At 45.6% G+C, this 23,944-nt stretch overlaps 1 protein-coding gene across 1 annotated transcript in view; it reads left to right on the forward strand.

The window, feature by feature from the left end:
- Positions 1-23,944, forward strand: part of DNAH6 (dynein axonemal heavy chain 6) — a 2,460,712-nt gene that overhangs the window by 1,483,871 nt on the left and 952,897 nt on the right. The gene's annotated exons all lie outside the window — the stretch shown is intronic.

Genomic DNA, 23,944 nt, shown 5'->3' on the forward strand with positions numbered 1-23,944 from the left:
GTTTAAAAAATGCTATTCTGAATACGCCGAGAGTATGCTTATCAACACATCTGCACCAGCTTCCTGAATTGTACATGCTGGCAGAGGCGCCTGCCATTAATGGCGGAAAGCCTCCACCGCCATCGATTTTGCGAACCATAATGAGAATCTGTGAGTCTGAGCAAATGTCAGCCTGACAGACACTCTCCATGTGAGAGTAAGGAGCCAGGTGCTTCACATTCGCTAAACTCACTGGCATCTGACTGCCCGAGCGAAGGGCATGTCCTCATGACAAGGGGGGAGCATCACAACAGTCCTCATTTTCACCCTCTGTAATGCCCAGGATTGACTGTCTATCAGTGACGTCTCGTCACAGACTGGGGTGGGGCCAGCGTCTCTCACTGACCCCATCCCACTCTGTAATGAGGTAGGTAAAGTATTCCTCTCATTGGCTGACCCATGACAAAGTCAGCAACTAAGAGGAGGCGGCAACATCTTCTAGTTTTCTCTTCCCATCCCAAATTGTCCAGTTTCTTCCAGCACCTTTTTCTTCCCCTCCCACCCCGCTGGACTTGCGTCATCACAGAAGCCTGGTAAGTATTTATTTTTAAAAAATATTTGGATGCTGGTGACAATGCAAGAGTGTATGTGTATTAGCGTGTGAGTGGTGTGAGCGTGCATGTGCTTGTGAATAGTGGGTCTATGTGTGTGCTTTTGTGAGAGTATGGATGTTCACTTGTGTGACAACCTGTACCCGCCCCAAAATTGATAATAATTACAAGCCACAACTAAAAGCCATTAAATCTATTTCTTTTTGTAATAAATAGAAAGACAATACAAAAGGTGTTTAGACAAAAATGGTATCAGAAATTAAACAAGTTGATGTAAATTGACATTGCCCCCGATGACATTAATACAAGTCACAAATCCTACACAAGTAGTAGGCGAACTACTCAGCATGGGAAATATACAATGACATCATGTGGAGTGACATCACTGGAAGTGATATCAGAATAAGTGACCTTTCATATCCCTTCCATGCTTGCCCAGCTATCTCCTTTGACAGCTGCATACTGAAGGTGACGTCTACATCTTTAAAGGTGGTTCTCAGAAATATTAACTGGTGTGACACCAAGCTAGGGTGTGCCTCGCCTCACTGTACTTATTTTAGTGGTGGCTGGGCTGCAGTAAATAGCATTAGCTACTAAGAGGCTGGTCCATGTTATGTGTGACACCTTTAGTCAATCCTGATTTTTTTGGCCAGAATGTCTTTGCATGTTGGGATATTGGAAACCATAAGGGCAGTGTTAATAGTAGTTTCTGATGGATACATCTGCCAGTGGATTCCTCACCTTGTGAATATCCCCTGCGTCAGCAACATTCGGAAATTCTTTCGTAGCTCTTCACGACGACGTGGACGACGTCAACGAAGAACGGCATCGCGTGTGGCTCCGCTGACGTCACTGAATCCATAATAGGACCCATAATAGGACCTTTTTTTCCGCGTTGTCGACACTAACGGATTTTCTTGGGATCCTCAATAGCTCGTATAGTTATTTTGTTACTGATACTTCTTTTGTGTTTAATCTTTTTTCCTGTTGATAATGTCATAGAGGAAATCTGGTTTCAAGCCTTGTGGGGCGTGTGGATAGTTAATGTCGATAACGGATCCGCACGAGGACTGCGTCTGGTGCCTCTCTTCGGATCACGATGTCAAAGCATTCTCCAGCTGTAACAAGATGAACTCGAAGGCGATTTGAGAGAGAGAGATGAAGCTGCTGGTAGCGAAACTGAAGGAGAAGAGAGGTAGGAGGCGTTCGAGGTCCTGCTCGAAGTCGAGATCAGCTTCGAGGTAGTCGTCGGGGCATGCTTCTCGATCTAAGAAGCACAAGAAGAAGAAGCATGGGTCGCGGCGTCACTCTGGAAGAGAGTCGGATCCAAAGTTGAAATCTCCAAAACATCGACACCGGAGTCACAAGGTGAGCCTTTTCCTGTGGCTTCTCCGGAACATTCTCAGGCTCCGGCTTCAAATCCATGCCCGGCGCCGACGCACTGTCCACCTCGGGAGGAGGAGGAGGCTCCACTGCCTGCAGGGTCTTCGACTCCGATGGGTCCCCCCTCGGGTCCGGTTGGCCGGACTCCGATTGTACCTCAACAGGAGCAGTGTCCAGGACTATATTCACCCTTTCGCGCCCAGGTCAAGACCCTACGCATTATTTAAATGCGATATATGGGGTCTTTTCATGAGCCATGTACCACTCTGGAGCACCATCCAGTTCCATGGGTCCAATGGCCTTCAATCGGGGTTTCCATCAGACTTATGCACAAGCACCGGTTAAGACTTTCATGCCGGTGGCGCCTCCCTGGCATTTCCCAGCTCCGAGGTCATCGACGCCGATACTTTCTTCACCGGCTCCGACCCCGACTCGACCTCGTACGGTCCATGCCGTACCTCCGGATCCGAGCATGACGCTGGCGCCGGCTGCGTCTGAGTCAGTTGTGGCTCCATCGACGCCGATCCCGAGGATGAGGTCTAGACGGGAGGCTCAAAGGCAATTGGAGGAGCAAAGGTATCGAGAAGAGGAGATGGAGGAGGGAGAACTGCAGGAGTGTGAGAAGTTAGCCTTATATATGATGTCCACTATTCTAGTGGGCACCTTGCACCAGTCTAAACGACCCTTATGATGGTGGTTGTAAAATGAACCTTATAGATCAGCTATCCTAGGGGTAGCATGGACCAGCAGTCTTAGGCTAAAACTTCAGAGAGCATGTGAAGCAAGCTGTTTTACCAATTATAATCCCTTGAATACCAAATGAAAGGACACCACACAAGGCATATACAAAATATATATGTATTTATTACAAACACAACCCCTCTGAACTCTTTATGAGGTCAGAGATCGAGATACAGTAAAAGTTACTCAATAAGCATACTTTAAGTTGCACAAATACAATTCTGCCCTAGGGGCCTCACGAACCATATACTAAGTAAGTGGTATCAGAACCACTTCAGGAAAGGTGAATAGGCCTAGAGCCTAGGAAATCGCTGGGGCTACACTGGACAACCAAAGGATTGGAAGTAGGAGGCCCACGGGAGACGCGTGCAGTGTCTAAACACAGTTGCTTGGTACCATAGAGTTATAATGGGAACGTAAAAGTTACAAAGTAGTAGATTAAGGACACTTCTGGATGGACTACGGTAAAACCCTTTTAAACTAGGACACTTTGAGAGTCAACACCCACGGGAGCACCGGAGTACTCGAGTTACCTAACCCAGGGAAGCCGGGTGCATAGGTGTTTTTTCGTGTCGAGTTTCGTCGCTGTTCTCTATGGAGAGCTGCAAGAAAGTGCTGCAGGCGACCAGGAGAAAAGTGTCAGGGTCGATCCAAGGGTGGATCGGAGTAGTAAAGAACCTGAAAGCAAAGGGGACAGAGTCTGGGTCACTAGCCAGTGACCAGGAAGGAACCAGAGGATTTCGAGATGCAATCAAGTGAAGAGGTGAAGCTTGTCTCTGCAGCCACGAAGATCAGGAGGCGTCGATGACAACCAGGAGCTTGATTCGAGCTGTCCCACAAAGCATCTTGTTGACTGCAGTGTCGGTATCCGGATTGGGCCCAACAAGCCTTTGCAAATGCAATACACTCAAGATGGAAAGATTGTCTTCAGTTCAGACCAGCAAGGTCTGGAGAGCTTCTCCTTTGCAGGGAAGCTGGAGCAAGCCCGGGGCAACCAGGCAAGTGGTGTGTTTTTAAAAGGAGGTCTTCGGAGGGCTCACTAGCCAGCAACCGGGAAGACGCGTTGAGCTGAAATGCAGGCGCAGGCCCCACGCGTCACACGAGGAGTGTGGAGGGCTGAGCTTCGGTGCGAATGCTGCTCGGGTCTGGGGCTTTTCAAACCCCAATGCATAACTTCGAGGATACCTCAGAAGCTGCACAGTTACCAAAGAGCAGGTAGTCCAGGGTGTCCGGTCCCACGTCTCTTGTGTCCGCCACGGTTCTCAGCTTTGCTGTGGATGTGGATCGGAGTCGGAGAAGTCTAGAAGTCCAGTTCCTGAGTCGCTGAGTCTTCGGGTTATGTGTCTATATATAAGCTAGATATAGATATACTATATCTAAGTAAGGGGTAGTATTCCAAAGTGTTTGACACCTTACACAACATGTTTTGATAAAGCTAAACCAAAGTTAGCATTAACCGAGAGGATTATAATGCACTTAAGAGTATATGGTATGGCTATATCATAGAACAGCTATAAGGAGATGGTTCCGAAAGCTGCAGAGGGGCTCAGATCATGCTAGGGCACCCTCTCACATAAAACCAAGAACTCTGCCTCCAGGATTGTCGAGGCCTACCATAGGAGTGACTTATAGGTGCATATGTGTCTATATATAAGGTAGATATAGATATACTATATCTAAGTAAGGGGTGATTACACCATTTTACCCAAGCTGAGTGATCGGCCTGTGGTGTCAGTTTGGATGGCCAGCCAGGGGTGGCATAATACATGCTGCAGCCCCTGGTAGGCCTTGGATGCACCTATGCCCTGGGTACCTATGGTACACTATACAGGGGCTCACAAAAGTGACCCAATTCCCAATTAGGTATGTACCTAAAGCACATGGAATCAATTTAGAGAGAGAGAACAGCTGGGCTGTGGGCCTGATTAGCAGGCCCACAGCCACACTAAAGTCGAAAAACCAGAGTATCACAGCAAAAAGTGGGGGTGACCATAGGAAGCAGACCCTACACTCCTACACTGAGGTCTTTTTTTAAGAGCTTAAAGAGGCAAGTGGCCTGGAGTTATCTCCGGAATGGGAGCTTTCAACGACTCCTGATGCCCCATCAAAGGATGTCGCACCGTACCACACGGTTATTAAAAAAAGCGGCTGAGCTCTTGGATTTGAATTTGCCTACTGCAGAGTATAAATCTAATATTTTAATGGAGGTGCTTCATTCTCCCTCTATGGTTGTGGAGCCAATGCTGCCATTTAACGAAGCTATCACTGAGCCGGTATTGGAGGTGTGGCATAAGCCCTTTTCGCCTCCTGCGGTGTCAAAGGCTGTAGCAAGGAGGTATAGGGTTGCTCCTGGGGATCCGGACATTTTGTCATCACATCCGTCTCCTGAGAGTCTGGTAGGTCAGGCAGCCTGCTCCAAGAAGTCTACTGGAGCCTTGCCTCAAGTACCAAGTGATAGGGAGTCAAAGAGATTGGACCAATCGGCAAAAAAGATTTTCTCATCGGCCAGCATGGCCTTAAAATCTACAAATGCAACATACCTTCTGGGGTGTTACATTCAAGCTCTTATGGACTCCGCGAAGCAGCTGGTACCAAAGATACCTGAAGAGGACAGGCAGAACTTCAGTGAGGTTCTAGCAGATACACAGGCTGCCGCTCACCAGGTAATCCAGAGCGGTTTGGATATGGCTGACTCTGTGGCAAGGGTAATGGGTTCATCTGTTGCCACTAGGTGGGCTGCTTGGCTGAAATCTTCTGAGTTTTCTCCTGATGTGCAGGCGTCTTTGATAGATCTCCCTTTTGATGGTTCAGGTCTGTTTGGCAAGAAGGCAGACGCAGCCTTGGAAAGGTTTAAAGACAGTAAGGCAACAGCAAGGTCTCTAGGACTACAAACCATAGGATCTTCAAATAAGAGATTCAGAGGATTCAGAAGGTCTTCCTTTCACTCATACAGACAGCCACAGCAGCAGCAGCAGAACTCCCTGTACAAATCCTACAGGGGCAGAAACAGGAGCTGTGCTCGAGGTCGTCAAGCCTCCTCTTCCTCCTCCTCCTCTTCCTCTTCCCACCCCCTCCTGCCACAGCAAAGCAGCATTAGATCCACTATTCTGGATCATGTTGGTCCAGTGGGGGGTCGGCTTACTCATTTTCTGCAAGATTGGGTTCTCAATCTTGTAGAGAATGGGTATGCTCTTCCCTTTTGGGATTTTCCCCCAAATTACCCTCCTTGTCAAGGATTTTGCACGGAGGACCACCTACTTCTTCTGCAGGAGGATGTCCTGGCATTACTGAAAAATGGTGCAATAGAGGTGGTTCGGGAGCAGGAAAGGGGTCAGGGATGCTACTTCCGGTATTTCTTGATACCCAAGAAGGATGGCAGGCTTCGTCCAATCCTGGACCTCAGGATCTTGAACCTCTTTCTGAAGCAGGAAAAGTTCAAGATGCTCACCCTTGCGCAGGTTCCTCAAGCTCTGCAGCAAGAGGACTGGATGGTGTCGATCGACTTGCAGGATGTGTATTTCCACATTCCAATCCTGAAGTCGCACAGGAAGTATCTCCGTTTTACGGTAGGATTGCAACATTACCAGTTTGCGGTTCTTCAGTTTGGTCTTACTACTGCACCTCGAGTCTTCACCAAGGTGATGGCGGTAGTGGCATCCCATCTCAGAAGATCGGGGATACTGGTATTCCCTTATCTGGACGACTGGCTGATCAAGGCAGAGTCGCCAGGGAAGGTGCTCCATCATCTGCAGATTACAACTCAGTTGTTGTACAGATTGAGTTTCTCGATAAATGTGCCCAAATCTCACCTGGTGCCCTCTCAGTGCAACCTGTTCATAGGTGCGGTACTGGATACTAAGGGTGGGCGCAAAATCCGTTCCGCTTGCGGATTTTGGTGATTTTCGGCAATTTCGCGATCTGAGAATCTCGTGAAATTGCAGAAAAATTCGCAAATCCGCTCGTGTGCGGATTTTGTGCAGTTGAGTAGAGGTATGTTATGTTAAATTTAATTTATACAGCGCACGTACGCCCATGGGCTTCATGGCGCTATCGAAACTTTTGGGAACAGCAACACAACAGCACAACAACATGAAAGTCAGAAAACTAATCTAAGGATATGCCTGTCTGAAAAGCCAGGTCTTAAAGGCGTGTCTAAAATTAAGGAGACTATCGCTTTGTCTCAAGGAGGCAGGCAGAGAGTTCCACAAAGAGGCGGCCAAGAACTGAAAAGAGCTACCACCTTGACGCTTCCTCCTAACTAAGGGGATAGTTAACAGATCTTTGTGAGCAGATCTAAGATTGCGTGAAGGGGTATATTTACACACCAGGTTGATCATAAATTTGGGGCCTTTCCCTTGTAAAGCCTTGAATATAATGCAACCGGTTTTATATATAGCTCTCTGACCTATTGGTAACCAGTGAAGGTTAGCTAGTCCTGTCCTGATAGATTGCCATTTGGGTAGATTATAGATAAGCCTAGCTGCCTGATTTTGGACATACTGTAATCTTTTCAGTTGCCCAGCTGGGAGTCCTAGATACAGACTGTTAGAATAATCTAGGCGGGACAAGACTAGGACAATGCCTGCTTGAATGAGGGCAGAGTGGGTCAATAAATGAGAAATTTTCTTAATCTTCCGCAGTTGGAAAAAAATAGAAGATACCACTGTTCCAATCTGGGCTTTAAGAGATAAATCGTTGCTAAGAGTAACCCCTAGACTCTTGACAGTGTTGGATTTAGTCGGAGGGGCACCCAGGTCAGGAGGCCAGAAGTGAGGCCCCCAGCTAATTTCACTTTTCCCAGGCAAGACCAACTCTGTCTTGCCTGGGTTAAGTTTCAAGTGGTTTAGATTCATCCATCTCTGGATGTGGCACATGACCTGTTGAAATTCCGACACGGCATCAGGGGAATTCAGAGGAAATACCAGGTGCAAATCGTCTGCGTAATTAAAAATAGTGACCGTATAATTTTTCAAAGAGTAAAGTAAGGGGCGCAGATACAGATTAAATAAAAGTGGAGACAGAGACGATCCCTGAGGCACTCCACAGGTGGACTTTCTCTTGGGGGCTGTGAATGTTCCCAATCTCACAGCTTGAGTGCGGTTGGAGATGAAGGACTTCAACCAGCACAAGGCGGGCCCCCTGAGGCCGGCCTGTTCGACACGGTTGACCAAGATGGCATAGTCAACCGTGTCGAACGCGGCCGACAAATCCAGGAGTACAAGTGCCTGGTGGACATCCCTGTCTGCGTTGCAACTCAAGGTGTTCTAAACTGCCAAAATCACTGTCTCTGTAGAATGACAGGGACGAAACCCTGCCTGATTGGGTTCTAGATATTCTGTGCTTTCGATAAAATTGGATAGACAGTTGGAAACATGTGCTTCTAGGATTTTCGACAAAAAAGGCAACAAAGAGATCGGCCTGTAACTTGAGGGATCATGAAGATCCAGGCCAGGTTTCTTGATCAAAGGGATCAACAGTGCTTGCTTAAAGCTATCAGGTACCATGCCTTGTTCAAGAGATTAATTTAAGAGCGGGAGAATGCTTTGGGGGATAGCCTGTGCTATCTCCTTAATGATGTAAGGTGGACAAATGTCATCTGGTGAGCCTGACTTAACACGTGCCATCAGTTCAGATAGGGTTTTGGAGTCGATGGGGGGAAATACATAAAGCGTAGAGGAATTGTAAAAAGTGTCGGCCAGAGGTAGTGGGGTGGGGGAACTAGTGATACTCTGTTTGATGGTCACGATTTTCTCAAAAAAGAACTCGTTCAGGGAATCACAAAGTTTTTGCGTGGGTGCTATTGACGGGGCGGTTCGATTGTTATCACAAAGCTCATTCACAATGTTAAAAATATCTTTGGACCTATTCGTAGAGTTCAAAATTTTTGCAGAGAAGTAGTTGGTCTTATGTTGATGCAAGGTTTTTTGATAGAGTTTCCTTGCCGAACAATATATTTCTCTATCTTGTGACAAGTAATTTGCTCTCCACTTCCTTTCCTTTTGTCTAATCCCCAATTTAAGTAATTTTAGTTCAGGGGAAAACCATTTGTGGGCGTCATTCCCTCGTAGATTTGGAAGACTCACCACGGGGGCATGAAGGTCGGCTGCTTGAAGTAGCCAGTTTGAGAGCACCCCTTCACTAGATTCTGCATCCTCGCCCAAGGAGGGAAGGGTAGTGGTCAGGGTCTTTAAAAAACCAGGAATGTCCAAGGACTTCCATTTACGGAACTCCTTGGCCACTGGTGGCCTGGTTTTGGTCATCCCTCCCATTCTGAGTGAAAAATGGATAAAATAGTGGTCTGACCAGATGCAGGGGGAAATGGAAAGTGTGGGAATAGGTAAGTTATGTGCCCAAATTTGATCGAGGCTGTGACCTTTCTGGTGGGTGGGAAGATGAATATGCTGGGTCAGATTCAGGTCTTCCAGTAGGTCCTTAAGCTCTGCAGCCTGGGGGTCTTCTCCCACATTGTCGAACCAAAAGTTTAGGTCTCCTATTAAAATAGTTTTAGAGTAGTTGACGACATACAAAGCCAACTGTTCTATTAGGAGTGAGGAGAAGTTAGCCATGTGTTGAGGTGGGCGGTAAATTAGTACTAGTATCAGAGCCCCGCTCTCGGAGTCCAATTTAATAACTAAATTCTCAGTCGTAATTTTAAGCAAAGGTGCACCACAACAGGGACATGTGAAAACTAAGGTCTTCTAGTTTGCACAAAATATATATACAAAAGAAATTTCTCATATGAAACCGGACAATTTTTTTTCTCAAAAAAGATTTTTCTTTATTTATTCCAAATGTTAAAGGACACAGCCGACGCGTTTCGTCCCTACGGGGACTTCTTCAGGGCTGTATTACAACAAGACAAAAATACATATAGATACATCATTAAAATTGTAAAGTATTTGCATACTCAGCCGAGCTACAAATTATTACATAATTAAAAACAAATACATATCAGTGTCAACATGTCATAGACATTGGGACATCAGGTTTAAAGTTAGTATTGGCAATCAAGCAGGTAAAGGAAAAAAAAACCCTAACGTGAATGTGTACACTTGGCATATTATATCATCTAGTTTCATCTCATGAACATTACAAAAATCTAGACAAAATAATCATATTGTCCTTAAGCATGCTGAATTGGAAAGGTAATGTTACAATCAGGTCATAATTACTGGGTAGTGGCTTAACAGTTCGGTATTGTTAACAATTGGACAACAGGAAACAATTCTAACGGTTTAACAAAACATATTTCTCTAAGGGAAGCAAGAGTCCTTTGGGAATTGTGAGGAAGAGAATGTAACACAGATAATGGTGAAAGAAAAATAGTTATTAGATAAAAACCCAACACATGTGAGTCAAAGAGTCATTCAAAACCCACACCTGTAAGTCAGTATCTCCTGAACAGTTAGTGCGCCAAATAGAAACCTACCGAGATAAGTAGAGGAATCTCCTTTAGCGCGACGATGTTGTGTTGGAGAAGTCCAGATGTGACTTCTATGGTCAAATTGTGTGTGGTGGCTGGAACACTGGTTCAAAAATGTCCAGAGTTTCGTGTGGTTCAATAAATCTGTCAGAAGCGAAAATCGAAAAAATGATGAGCACTGGACCAACTAAGACTTCGAAGGTGTGCATCAAATAATGCTGAATGTTAGGTATACTTACAGCAAACTATTCTCTTATAATTCGATAGAGGACCTACGGTTCCTGGAACTAGCATTCATATGTAGTTTGGAGGCTATTGAAACAAGTTATATACGAAAGTATTATGTACACCGAAATGATTCAAGATGATGTCCATAGAGTCTATGCTAAAAAAACGCGATTGATTATGAATTTAACCACAAAATCGTTGAGCAACCAATGGGGAGATATGTTAGCAAAAGAATTCTAGAGAAGCAATCTCCAGGAATGTCCAAGGACTTCCATTTACGGAACTCCTTGGCCACTGGTGGCCTGGTTTTGGCCATCCCTCCCATTCTGAGTGAAAAATGGATAAAATAGTGGTCTGACCAGATGCAGGGGGGAAATGGAAAGTGTGGGAATAGGTAAGTTATGTGCCCAAATTTGATCGAGGCTGTGACCTTTCTGGTGGGTGGGAAGATGAATATGCTGGGTCAGATTCAGGTCTTCCAGTAGGTCCTTAAGCTCTGCAGCCTGGGGGTCTTCTCCCACATTGTCGAACCAAATGTTTAGGTCTCCTATTAAAATAGTTTTAGAGTAGTTGACGACATACGAAGCCAACTGTTCTATTAGGAGTGAGGAGAAGTTAGCCATGTGTTGAGGTGGGCGGTAAATTAGTACTAGTATCAGAGCCCCGCTCTCGGAGTCCAATTTAATAACTAAATTCTCAGTACCTGGGAGAACTAGAGGGGACAGTTCTCGGAACTGGTAGGTCTTAAGGATGATGGCCGCCACTCCGCCCCCTGTTTTCCCAGGGGTGCGGTTAGCTGTGAGAATGTAATACTCCGAAGGGAGTGAGGCAAGGATATCTGGTAAAGAGTTGGGGGTGATCCAGGTTTCAGTCAGCAGAAGGATATCCGGCTTCTCCTGGGTCAGTAGAAGAAAGATATCCACTTGGTTTTTAATCAATGACCTAGTGTTTAAGTAAATACAACGCAGGTCGTGCGTTGGATTGCACAAACCGGTGGCGTCTTCTTGGATAAATATGAAGGGCAGGGTTCATTCTGGCTCGATGCTCCTGTCACAAAAATTAAACCTCAACAGGAAGCACTTACAGATATAAATAAAGCAGGTGCCCGAGTTGAAGCTCAAATTCAGTAACACATTCATCAGCCCAAAAACAATCGTGAGCTTTGTCGAGGCAGGGCACATGTGCTTTCTCCCCATATCTACCGTCGAAAATTAGCTGTGATGTTGGATAGAGGCCTTTGCATCCTTGACTTTCATGAGCGCAATCCCGTGCAGTTCCTGTGACCAGGAGCTTCTTTCTCCTCATCTGCTGCTCTGATCGGTCCCTGACCTTTTATACACACAAGAGGCATGTGAACTCGCATAGAAGCCCCGCTCTTTGGCCCCGCCCACACACTAGTGGTGTGCACCATTTTCCCGCCCTGACCGACTATGATGGACAGCTCACTCAAGGGACCCCGGTGCTGGGCAGGTGTGCTTTCTCCCCATATTTACCATCAAAAATTAGCTGTGATGCTGGATAGAGGCCTCTGCATCCTTCACTTCAACTAACGCAATCCCGTGCAGTTCCTGTGACCAGGGGCTTCTTTCTCCTCATCTGCTGCTCTGATCGGTCTCTGACCTTTTATACACACAAGAGGCATGTGAACTCGCATAGAAGACCCGCCCTTTTGGCCCCGCCCACACACTTGCGGTGTGCACCGTCTTCCTGCCATTTACCCACTATGATGGACAGCTCACTCAAGGGACCCCTGCACCCTTCGGCACGATGGCATAGTAACACACACATTGTCACTGGAGACAACTCCTCTGGCACTTTACGCAGCTGTAGTGTAGGAAAAGCACTATATATTTACCTAACGAGGTAGCACTTACTGATTAGCCAGTAGAAAGTACTCCAGTTGAGTAGAGGTATCGCACAAAACGATGGCGTATTCTTGCATAAATAAGAAGGGCAGGGTTCATTCTGGCAAGATGCTCCTGTCACAAAAATTAAACCTCAACAGGAAGCACTTACAGATATAAATAAAGCAGGTGCCCCAGTTGAAGCTCAAAATCAGTAACCATTCATCAGCCCAAAAACAATTGTGATCTTTGTCGAGGCTGGGCAGGTGTGCTTTCTCTCCAAATCTACCGTCGAAAATTAGCTGTGATGCTGGATGGAGGCCTTTGCATCCTTCACTTTCACGAGCACAATCCCCGTGCAGTTCCTGTGAACAGGGGCTTCTTTCTCTCATCTGCTGCTCTGATCGGTCTCTGACCTTTTATACACACAAGAGGCATGTGAACTCGCATAGAAGCCCACCCGTTTGGCCCTGCCCACACACTAGCTGTGTGCACCATCTTACCGCCATTTACCCACTATGATGGACAGCTCACTCCAGGGACCCCTGCGCCCTTCGGCGTGATGGCATAGTAACACACACATGGTCACTGGAGACAACTCTTCTGGCACTTTCACAGCTGTAGTGTAGGAAAAGCACTATACATGTACCCAACGATGTAGCACTTACTGATTAGGCAGTAGAAGTACAGAAAGTACAGTCTATTTGTGCAAAAGTGCAAATCTGCGAGTTCGCAAATTTTTTCGCGAACTCGCTGATTTTTTTTCAATTTCGCGCCAATTTGCGGGCCGCAAATCCGCAAAATTCGCCCGTACTTACTGGATACCACTGTGTGTCGGGCATTCCCTCCTCCGCAAAGGATTCTCGACATACAGGAAATGATTCCTTTATTTTACAATGGAGCGGTCGTTCCAGTCCTGAAGGTCCTTCGCCTGCTCAGTCTGATGGCTTTCTGTATTCTGTTGGTCAACCATGCACGCTGGCACATGAAGGCGCTCCAGTGGTGTCTCTGCAGGCAGTGGTATCAGCACAACGGAGATCTCAGGGAGTCTGTGAGGATCTCCAGAGAAGCTGCAGCTGATCTGTCCTGGTGGAGTGTGGAGGGCAATCTGTCTCAAGGAAATTCCTTTTATCTGCCTCCATCGGTGGCCACAGTGATAACGGATGTATCCACTCTAGGGTGGGGTGCTCATCTGGGGGATCTGGAGATCAGGGGTCTTTGGTCTCCAGAGGAAAGGTTGCTTCATATCAACCTTCTACAGTTACGGGCGGTACATTTGGCACTCAAGGCCTTCCTCCCATCCCTTCACGGTCAGTCGGTGCAAGTCCTGACGGACAACACTACCGCGATGTGGTATGTCAATAAGCAAGGAGGAGTGGGGTCGCATTGTCTCTGCAGAGAGGCTCTGCGTCTCTGGTCCTGGGTTCAGGACCATCAGTTTTGTCTGATGGCAAATCATCTGGCCGGAGTTCTGAACATGCGTGCAGACAGTCTCAGTCGGCGGTTTCCGGCCGACCACGAGTGGATGCTTCATCCGGAGGTGGTTCATCACATCTTTCGGACGTGGGGAACTCCTCGGGTGGACCTGTTTGCCACTCACAAGAACGCTCACTGCCCGTCATTCTGCAGCCTCCAGTATCCGATGCAGGGAGCTTTGGGGGACGCGTTTCAGTTGAGTTGGGGCGTACAACTCCTTTACGCTTTTCCTCCCATACCTTTAATTCCTCGGGTTCTGAGGAAGATTCGCCTAGACCGGGCCCAAGTCATTTTGATTGCCCCGGATTGGCCAAGAAGGGTATGGTACACAGATCTTCTCAACCTCTCCTCGTGCCCTCCGCTCCGTCTCCCTCTCAGGGCAAACCTCCCCCCGCAGTCAGAGGGCCAAGTTCTACACCTCCACCTCCAGAGCTTACACCTTCATGCCTGGAGATTGAACGGGCCAACCTGAATTCTTTTTCTCTCCCACCTGACGTGGTTGATGTTATTTTATCAGCCAGGCGACACCCCACCAAGTCTATCTTTTCTTGTAGGTGGTCCAAGTTTGTCTCATTGTGTGTAGAGAAGTCTGTTGACCCTTGAAGGCTCGCTTGTCCGACATTCTTCGATTTTCACTCTATTTGGCACAGCAAGGATTTGCTGTAGCGACAGTGAAAGGTTATTTTTCAGCCTTGTCGGCATTCCTTTGCCTGTTGGACCAGCCGTCCTTATTCAAGTCACCTATTGTTTTAAGGTTCTTAAAGGGCCTTACGAATCAATATCCTCCCACTCCTTTTATTGTGCCTCAATGGGACTTGAATCTTGTCCTTACTTTCTTAATGGGTTCACCCTTCGAGCCCTTGCACAGGTGTCCCTTGAGGTTTTTATAATTTAAAACGGTCTTCTGATTGCGATTAACTCAGCAAGGAAGGTAAGTGAGCTTCAAGCTCTGAGTTCAAAACCCCCGTTCTTGACTATTCATGCTGAAAGAATGGTACTCAGGACCAGGGCTGCTTCTCTGCCTAAGGTGGTAACTCCTTTCCAACTGGGGCATTCCATTACCCTCCCTACCTTTTATCCTCCCCCTCACCCTTCCAAGGAGGAGGAGAGACTTCACCGTCTAGACCCTGAGGGCGGTGAGCTTCTACCTTGACAGAACCAGGGAGTTCCGAATTGATGAAAGTCTTCGTCGGTTTCGTTGGCTGCAGGAAAGGCAGAGCGGTGCACAAGCGCACACTGTCTAGATGGATTGTCTTGTGTATCTGGAAATGCTACTCCCTGGCCGGTAAGGAACCTCCAGAAGGTTTGAGAGCTCATTTTACTAGGGCAAAGTCATCTACATCTGCCTTGTCTAGGGGTGTTCCTGTGGAGGACATTTGCAGGGCTGCAACTTGGGCCTCCCTTCACACTTTTGCAAAGCATTATTGTTTCGATGCAGAGGTGAAGAGGGACGGACACTTTGCTCGTTCCGTCCTTCAGGAATTCTTGGTATAGAAGGGTGGACACCCTCCTCCGGGAGTGGGACTGCTGTGGGAATCTATTCACAAGGTGAGGAATCCACTGGCAGATGTATCCATCAGAAGAACAAGTTATTTATAAGCATGAGCGGATTTTGCGGATTGGCAATCCGCGAATTTGCGGATTTGCGAACTCGCAATCCGCAAAATCCGCGAATTCCCGCGAATTTGCGGATTTTTTTTTTTTTTTGTGTTCGCCCGTGTTTCTGCCAGTTCGCGAGGGTTTTTACAATTTCGCAATTTGCGAACTTACCTGTCGGGTCGCAAGTTTTGCGAACTTGTTGTTTCTACGTGTCCAACCTGTTTGGGACACTCTTCTTCATCACTGCCACTCTCTGTCACCACTGCCACTCTCTGACTACTCATGCCACCCTCTGGCCCACCCATGCCACCCTCTGTTTCATCACCACACCCTCTGGTTGTCCAGTGTACATTATTTTCAGCAAAGCAAAGCACACCTTCCCTGCCTCAAGTGACCTGAATTAATTTGGGGCTGATTAATGTGTCACAGAATATTTTTTTAGCTGGCACCTGCTTCCTTAGTGCGCCCTGATTAGTGATCTTTTGCACTTGCTAAGTGCTTTCATTGTTGCAAAATTAGTTACAACACCTGCCCTGCCCCAACTGACAATAATGAATTAGGGGCTGATTAATGGATTTTAACTTCCAGCCTGGCTCCTGCTTGTCTCCCTTAGCTGTAATTCATGACCTTTGTGGCATATGTGTAACTATTCTGAGGTTCAGAGCAGGGTCACATAATAGTTTCAACTGGCAACTGAACTCTGGAGGGGCCCCTCAGGAAGCACTACAGGAAATGGCTACTAATGATGTGCCTGAACTTTTGAACCTGGTAAGTAGTTACTTTCAGTTTTGCTTAAATCGTATTTCTGCAATTTCGCACTTATTCGCGGGGCGCGAACTCACGCGAACAGTGCGAGCAGTGCGAGCAAAATCCGCTGCTCGCGGATTTGCGGATTTTGCAGGAAATTCGCAAATCTCGCGGATTGCGGATTTCCCGAAAATCCGCAAAATCCGCGAGCGGAACGGATTTTCCGCCCATGCCTAGTTATTTACCTTCAGTAACGCTTTTTCTGGTGGATACAGTATCTGCCTGTGGATTCCTCACTGACCAACCCGCATCCCCGTTGTCCAACCTTGTATGCCTATATAGTTGCTATTGATTTTATGCATATTGTTTTTAAGGCAATGTCTTGTTTCTTTTTGCTCTACTGCATTGTCTTCACACTGTGTGTGTTACCTTTATTATTTTGTACTGTGCATATATACTGTTGTCGGTCCGTCCGTGTGCCTCGAGGGCACGGAAAAAAGGGCAGAACTGATGTCATCACGCCGACGGGGGTCCTATTATGGATTCAGTGACGTCAGCGGAGCCGCGCGAGATGCCGTGATTCTGTGACGTCATCCACGTTGGCGTGAGAAGCTACAAAAGAATTTCTGAATGTTGCTGACGCAGGGGATATTCACAAGGTGAGGAATCCACAAGCAGATACTGTATCCACCAGAAAAAGCATTACCGAAGGTAAGTAACTTATTCACTACAACCCCTGGAGTTTAACTTTCTGCTAGCTGAAATGTTAGGAATTTTTAGTCATTTTCCAGTGGTATAAATTTGTGATTTTGTGTTATTTTAATTCTTTTTTGCCACCCTTTCAACTATAATTCATACATTTTGTGGGGAAAATTTTTTTTTTGTTTTTTGACGATAAAAGTGATTTTTTTTATGAGAACAGACTCTATTGTCCCAGGCCTGAACGTATTCTCAGGATCAAACTGATGCTTTTAAGGGTTCATCTCTCAACAGCCCCAGGTCTGGATATGAACACACACAGACTAAAGGATGGTCAAGCGGGGGAAGGATGGGGACAGCCGTGAGTGAGACCTGTAAAATACAAAAGAACAAATTACCCCCTAGACCTTTCTAATATCTCCCTACTCCCACAATGCTCAAATGTACCCATACTTCCACTGACCTGAAAAGAAAGAAAAAGTTGCCAGCTGACAGGGGTGCTGAGCATGTAATCACAAATCCTCACACCATATACTAGAAAACACAAAAGCATATATGAGGCTGATAATTCAGTGTACCTGTCTAACCTTTTTGCATCTATACCTATACCTTTCCCTCCTTACATGCAACACCTACCCTGATAACGTAGGAGGAGGTCTTCTAGCTCAGAAGGATCACCTGCCTTATTTCACCCCTGTGGAAGTAAAAGTAGAAGGTGCAAACACGGTGAGTCACGTATGACACAAACATGATATGCAAGAAAATTTAGAAGTACCATCAGTTAACGGTAGTCTGTGTATGAACACAATCCGACTAACTGTATCCAGGAAAACTTCTGGGATCAACAAAAGAACCAAGTTGAGAGTTTACAGTCACTCTCTCGAAAGCGTTAGCCCAATATTAAAAAGGCCAAAGGATTCTTCCCTGCATGAGCCTAATATCTTAACTTGCCAACATGGAAGACTTAATGTTAACCTCCCTCAGGGAGGAATATTAGGGTAAAGTTAATCAATGATCACAATATACAATAGCGCCTCTATTTCCCTCGCAAGAGCTCTGTGGACATAAGAAACTGTGACTGAAACTCGCCAATGTAGGGTAAGAAAGTAATGAGCACTGACACGAGATGTGCTCCAAATAGATACAGATAAGCCTTCCATATTCCAACAAGATAATGAGACAAGCTGTGCCAATGGCATCCTTACCCGACCAGGTTAACTGCAGAAAAATGGCCAGCGTTTGAACTGAACTTCCATGAATAATCAGCAGTGTCTTCTGCCGCTGCCGCTGCCTCGCCTTATCCCAGGTCTTCCAGTGTCAAGTGTGGCAGTGCGTCTGACGTCAGACGCCCTCTGAGGCTACCTGGAATTGTAGTTCTCCCGGGAGCCGATTATCAGGTGACTGTGCGAGCATTACTACTGTGTCCCCTGACAGTACATCCCCTTCCTGGAGAGCACAGGCAGGCACAGGGCTTGCCAGGGTGTTGTTTGTGGAAAGTGGAAACCAACCTAGGAGCATGCACCGAAGACTCAGGTTCCCGTGAGTTCTCCTCGGCGCCATACCCCTTTCAGGCCACCAGATACCAAAGGCTGTTGCGCCAGATCTTGGAGTCTAGTATACTTGCCACCTCGTATTCCTCGACCTGATCGATCCACACAGGCGCTGGCTTCTTTAGTGCAGGGCCAGACATAGGTTTAAGCAAGGAAACATGAACACTGGGTGGATTCTCATGTGTAAAGGCAAAGCGGGTCTCACCGCCATAAGTTTAGCAATTCTGTAGGGACCTGTGTATCTAGGATTAAACACACTATATCTCCTGAAACGACTATTGCATGCTGATAGCCACACTAAATCCCCTTTCTTGTACATGGGCCCTGGTCTACGATGCTTGTCTGCCTGTCTCTTGCATAGTTCCTTATCATGAATTACATGTTTTTGTGTGCTGTTCAGGATCTTCTGTATCTGTACTACCCTGCCATGTACCTCTGGAAGACGTTCACTCCTACCTGGCATCAAAAAAGAGATAAAACAAGGGTGATGTCGGTAAGTGCTATAGAAAGGAGAGTGTTTGGTGGAGCTATGTTGAGCTTTATTATACGCTATTTCTGTGAGCCACAACCACTCCACCTAAGCTTCTGTGTTAGTGTCTACATAGCAACGTAAATATTGCTTTAATGTTTGAGTTAGCCTTTCCATCTGACCATCTGTTTTTGGGTGGAAACTGGTAGACATGGTGGAGGAGATCTGCAAAGCCGAACACCATACTCTCTAGAACTTGGCTGTGAACTGGGCACCACGGTCAGACACGATTACCTGGGGAAGACCATGCAATCTGACCACATGTATCAGTAGCAGTTTGGCTAACTGCCCTGCTTTAGGGACTTGTTTGGGATGTACGTTGTTACAACTCATGCTTTTACCACGCATGCTTTTACAACACAGGTTTTTCAACGCAAGTCGTTACAACGACTTGCGTTGGGGGGTGCTGGATAGTGATTAGTTTAATTTACTATTCCAACTCCAGTCCCCGTGGATAGTAGGGAAGGTGTTGGATAGTAAATTAAACTATTACCTATCCTAGAGCGCCCCCCAGCGCAATTTGTTGTAATGACTTGCGTTGAAAAACCTGTGTTGTAAAAGTTGCGTCGTAAAGGATGTTTCCCTTTTTTTTTTTATTCCTCATATACCACTATTGGGCATTCTAGATGGGGAAGTCCCCTCCTCCCCTCCAATGTTACTATGTTCCGACCTGCACTTTAAACAGAGGAGAGGGAAAGATGGGGATACGCCTCTAGTTTCAACTGTTTGCTTGTTCCACTCCAATTCTCTGTATCTGGATGACCTTTGGATTGAATTGGAGACCAAACACCAACAGTGCCCAGGTGAAATCATCGAAATACTCTCGAAGTGGTCTCATCTGTTCCGCCAAGTCACTAGGGCTGCCCAGATCTTATCCTGGCTAGTAGTATCACAACCCATATCGGATTCACTTATGTATATGATATATTTCAGGCAGTCAGAGAAAGTGGGGGCAATTGCATCTTTCCAGGCCTTGCATATTTCCCGCCTTGCTAAGACCATCACGTAGAACAGGGGTCCCCAAACCGGTCCTGGAGGGCTGGATCCATGCCAGATTTTTAAAATTACTACATGTATCTCAATGGGGATATCCCAAAAATCTGGCATGGATCCGGCCCTCCAGGACCGGTTTGGAGACCCCTGACGTAGAAGATAAATTTAGTTGCCATATCATTAAGCTGGTATTCTACTGGTAGCCCAAACAGGATTGTTCTAGGGGAGATTAAAATTTGTATTCCCAGTACTTCAGCTATAAACTCTCCTATTCTAGCCCAATAATCTATGAGCTTGGGACATTCCACAAACATGTGAAGGTCATCAGTGGCAAGAGCTTTACATCTAGGGCAGTGGTATTCTAAATTCGTGATCTTACCCAGTTTTTTTAGGGGAGATTTAGACTCGATGTAAAGTGAACAGGTGGTTTCTTTTGAGGGGTGCAGCCTTGACTACTGCATTTAACATCGTAAACGATTCGCCCCATAAATCTTTTAAATCGTTACCTTCTAAGGCCACTATCCTCCCCCATATCTTTTGGAGTTCTTCTTCTGTAACTCCCTCTGACTCCAACATAGCCTCATACCAGAAAGATACCTCTTTCTTCCACCTCCCCTTTCTATTTACCAGATCTAACTTGGAATCAGATGTATCTGTAGCCCATAATGTACTGGCCCACCAGGCTGACAACTGGTAGTATTTGAATCTGGTAAGAGTTCCTCCCGTTAATCTGGAGATGAAGTCCCAATCCATGAGCTGTTAATTTTGTTGTAAGTCCTTCCGATATGTAATGCCTGCCGCTTTAAGGGGATTTGATAATCGATCTTTAAGGCATTCAGGTGTCCCTGGGGAATCCCATATCGGTGCCTGAAGCACATAATAAGGGATTCCCAGCTTTTTTCTAATGAATACCCAGTTCTTTAGGGCTGCCCCCAAGATTATAAGCCTTACTTTTTATAGAATCTGGGATCACCGAATTTATATAGGAAATATTCGTGCCCTTGAGGGATGCTCTGTAATAATGCCTGAAATAATCGGCCCAAAGATGACATAACAGCTTTATCTGCCAATAACCGGAAATTTTTAAAGTGGAATGAATGACAATAGATTAATAAATCCGGCAATACCAGCCCGCCTACTTTCAATTTTCTCCTCAGTTTTTTCCAGGATATACGTGGAGATTTCGAATTCCAGATAAAGGATCCAATTTTGCCCTGTATTTTTCTATATCTTTAGGGCTAAAACTTAAGGGTATAGAGTTGAACAAAAAGGTGACTTTGGGTAGAATAACCATCTTCACTAAATTTACTCTACCGTATATGAATGAATGAATGAATGAATGATGAATGATTACCCATTTCTATAGCGCATGGTTACCCTGAGGCATCCCAGCGCTTACTTTTTTAATGGGAGACCAGACCAGCGCAGTAGAAGCCCACAGATCTCCTTAGTAATTCTATTGAGATTTATTTTTGGTATATCTAAGATGTCCTGTGTCAACAGTACTCCAAGATATCTCATCTGTGGTTTAGCTAGGGGGGATATTACTCCCGGATTCCACTGCATGATCTCAGTTTTTGTTTTGTTTATTTTATATCCCGAAATTTCGCCAAAGGCTTCTGCCTGGTCAAAAAGTTGGGGGATTACTACATTTGGATTGGAGGTATACATTAAAAGGTCATCAGCATACAGTGCACATTTTAGAGCTAATTCGTGTAAATTAAAAGGTTTAATCAATGGATCAGATCTTAACTGGGTAACTAAGGGTTCAATATATAAATTAAACAACAGTGGGGAAAGAGGACACCCCTGTCTTGTGCCACAAGTTATTTGGACCCAATCTGTAAGAGTTCCATTGACCAGAATTCTAGCCTTTGGGTTTTAGGTACAGTGCTTGTATAGATGTTATAAAGTTTTTTGGAAGACCAAATCCTGTTAACGCTTCCCATAGATATGACCAGCTAACTTGTTCAAATGCCTTAGTGGCATCTATTGCTACAACTCTTAACAGGAGTTTCCTGTTTGTATCAAAATCTATTGCAGCTATAGCCTGGAAGGTTAATTCATTAAGCTGCCTCCCTGGCATAAAACCCCTCTGATCTTCATGTACCACGGATTTAATCACTTTGGCCAATCTCGCCGCCAAAACTCCTGCGAAGATTTTATAATCCGTATTTAATAAAGAGATTGGCCTGTAAGATTCGACGATCAGGGGGTCTTTATTTGGCTTCAAAACCAAGGTGACTGTGGCCTCTAACCAGGAATGGGGGATAGGTTCACCTATCCAATGTATTTTATTAAATAAATTAGAGCGAACAGGGACAATAATATCGGAGCTGATTGATAAACTTCTATAGGAAGCCCATCTGGCCCTGCTGCCTTTCCTTTAGCCATTTTTTTCAGCTGGTTATAGATCTCTCCCTCTTTAATGGCAGAACTCAAAAAGACAGTGTCCGCCTCAGTTAACTGCGGTAGGCATAGCTGCTTTAACCAATTCACAGCTCTTTGGGTTTAAGCATCACTATCTCCAGTATATACATTTTGCATATAAACCCTGGCTTCTTCGGAGATCTTATCATTATCATTCGATATGTCACCTGTACTGCGTATTTTTAACCCACAGATTTGGTTTCTTGTCTTATCCATTCTAGCCTTCCATGCCAAGATGCGCCCACACTTTTCTCCGTATGAAAAATTCTGCAACCTACTCGCATCCCACCTATCCTTGATTATTTTGTCTAGGCCAGCCTGAAATTTAGCTTTCAGCCCCTCTAGCTCTTTGTGTATGGTATCCAAATTAGAATGCTGATCTAATGAGGATTGCTGTAGCTGCTGTTCCTTTAATTTTATCTTAGATAAGAACTCCTCCTCTGCTTTTCTCTTGGTCTTATTTCTACCAGCCATGATAGCTGTAAACAGACCCCTTACGTAAGATTTAAAAGCTTCCCATACTATCTGATCAGATGCAGTGGCGCTATTGAATCTAAAGTACTCAGCCATCTGCTTCAAGACGCAATTTTTTACTTCATCTTGTAGAAGTAAAGTTCTATCAAGCGTCCAACGTCTACTTTGCGCCTTCTGCGGAAACTTAACTATTAGTTCTACCATAGAATGATCTGATAGTATAGCTGGGATGTATGAAGTAGAATCGACTGCAGGGAATAAACTTTGGTCTATAAGAAAAAAGTCAATACGTGAATGGTGCGTTGAAAAACCTGCGTTGTAAAGGCACTGCGTGGTAAAAGTTGCGTCGTAAAGGATGTTTCCCCTTGTTTGCATGTGATGAAATGTCCCAATTTCATTGGGTAATCTATTACCACTAGGATAACCGTATGTTCCTTATCTTTTGGGAGACCCACAATGAAATCCAATGAAAACCTTTCAAATGGAGTATCTGGAGTGGGTAGAGGTTGTAAGAGCCCTTGGGGTTTGCCTTGTATCGTCTTCATTTGTGCACACACAGTACATTTCTTCACCTACTCAGGAACCTCTCTTTGGAGAGAAGGCCACCAGAACTGGCGAAATATTATTTTGCATGACTTTTCACTACCGTTGTGTTCTGCACTGGGATTTACATAGCACCACTGAAATACTGTCTGCCTTAATTTGAGAGTGGGAAGAAGTACTTGATTTCCTTTCATGAGTGTGCCTTGTCTCTTCTTTCATTCAGGATGGTCCTTCAACCAATCCTTCCATTGAAAGGTCTGGTGTCCTTTTATGACGTCTTTAGTCAAACGTGTCGTTGTGGACAACTCCTACTACGTTCTTCGGATTTATGATCTCTCTTTCGGGCCTTGTAATGATACCACTATGGATACTTACCAGGATAAGGTGTCCACCTTTCTGTTCATAACTCCAGGTCGAAACGTTACAATAAAGTTGTATTCTTTGAAAAAAATCATCCATCGTAATAACCGGGGAGTGAGCTGTCTGGCGGTTTTTTGAAACTGAAGGTTGCGGTGATCTGTATACAAGGTGACAGTATGTTTAGCTCCCATCAGCCAATGTCTCCATTCCCCAAAATCTTCTTTTATAGCCAGCAACTCTTTCCCAACTATGGTATAATTTTGCTCAATGCTGTTCAGTTTCTTGGACATGAAGGCCACTGGATGCATCTGTCCTATGGTGACGTCTCTCTGAGA

This window comes from Lissotriton vulgaris, chromosome 3_1 (assembly GCF_964263255.1).
Source record: "Lissotriton vulgaris chromosome 3_1, aLisVul1.2, whole genome shotgun sequence".
In the NCBI taxonomy this organism is placed as follows: Eukaryota; Metazoa; Chordata; class Amphibia; order Caudata; family Salamandridae; genus Lissotriton; species Lissotriton vulgaris.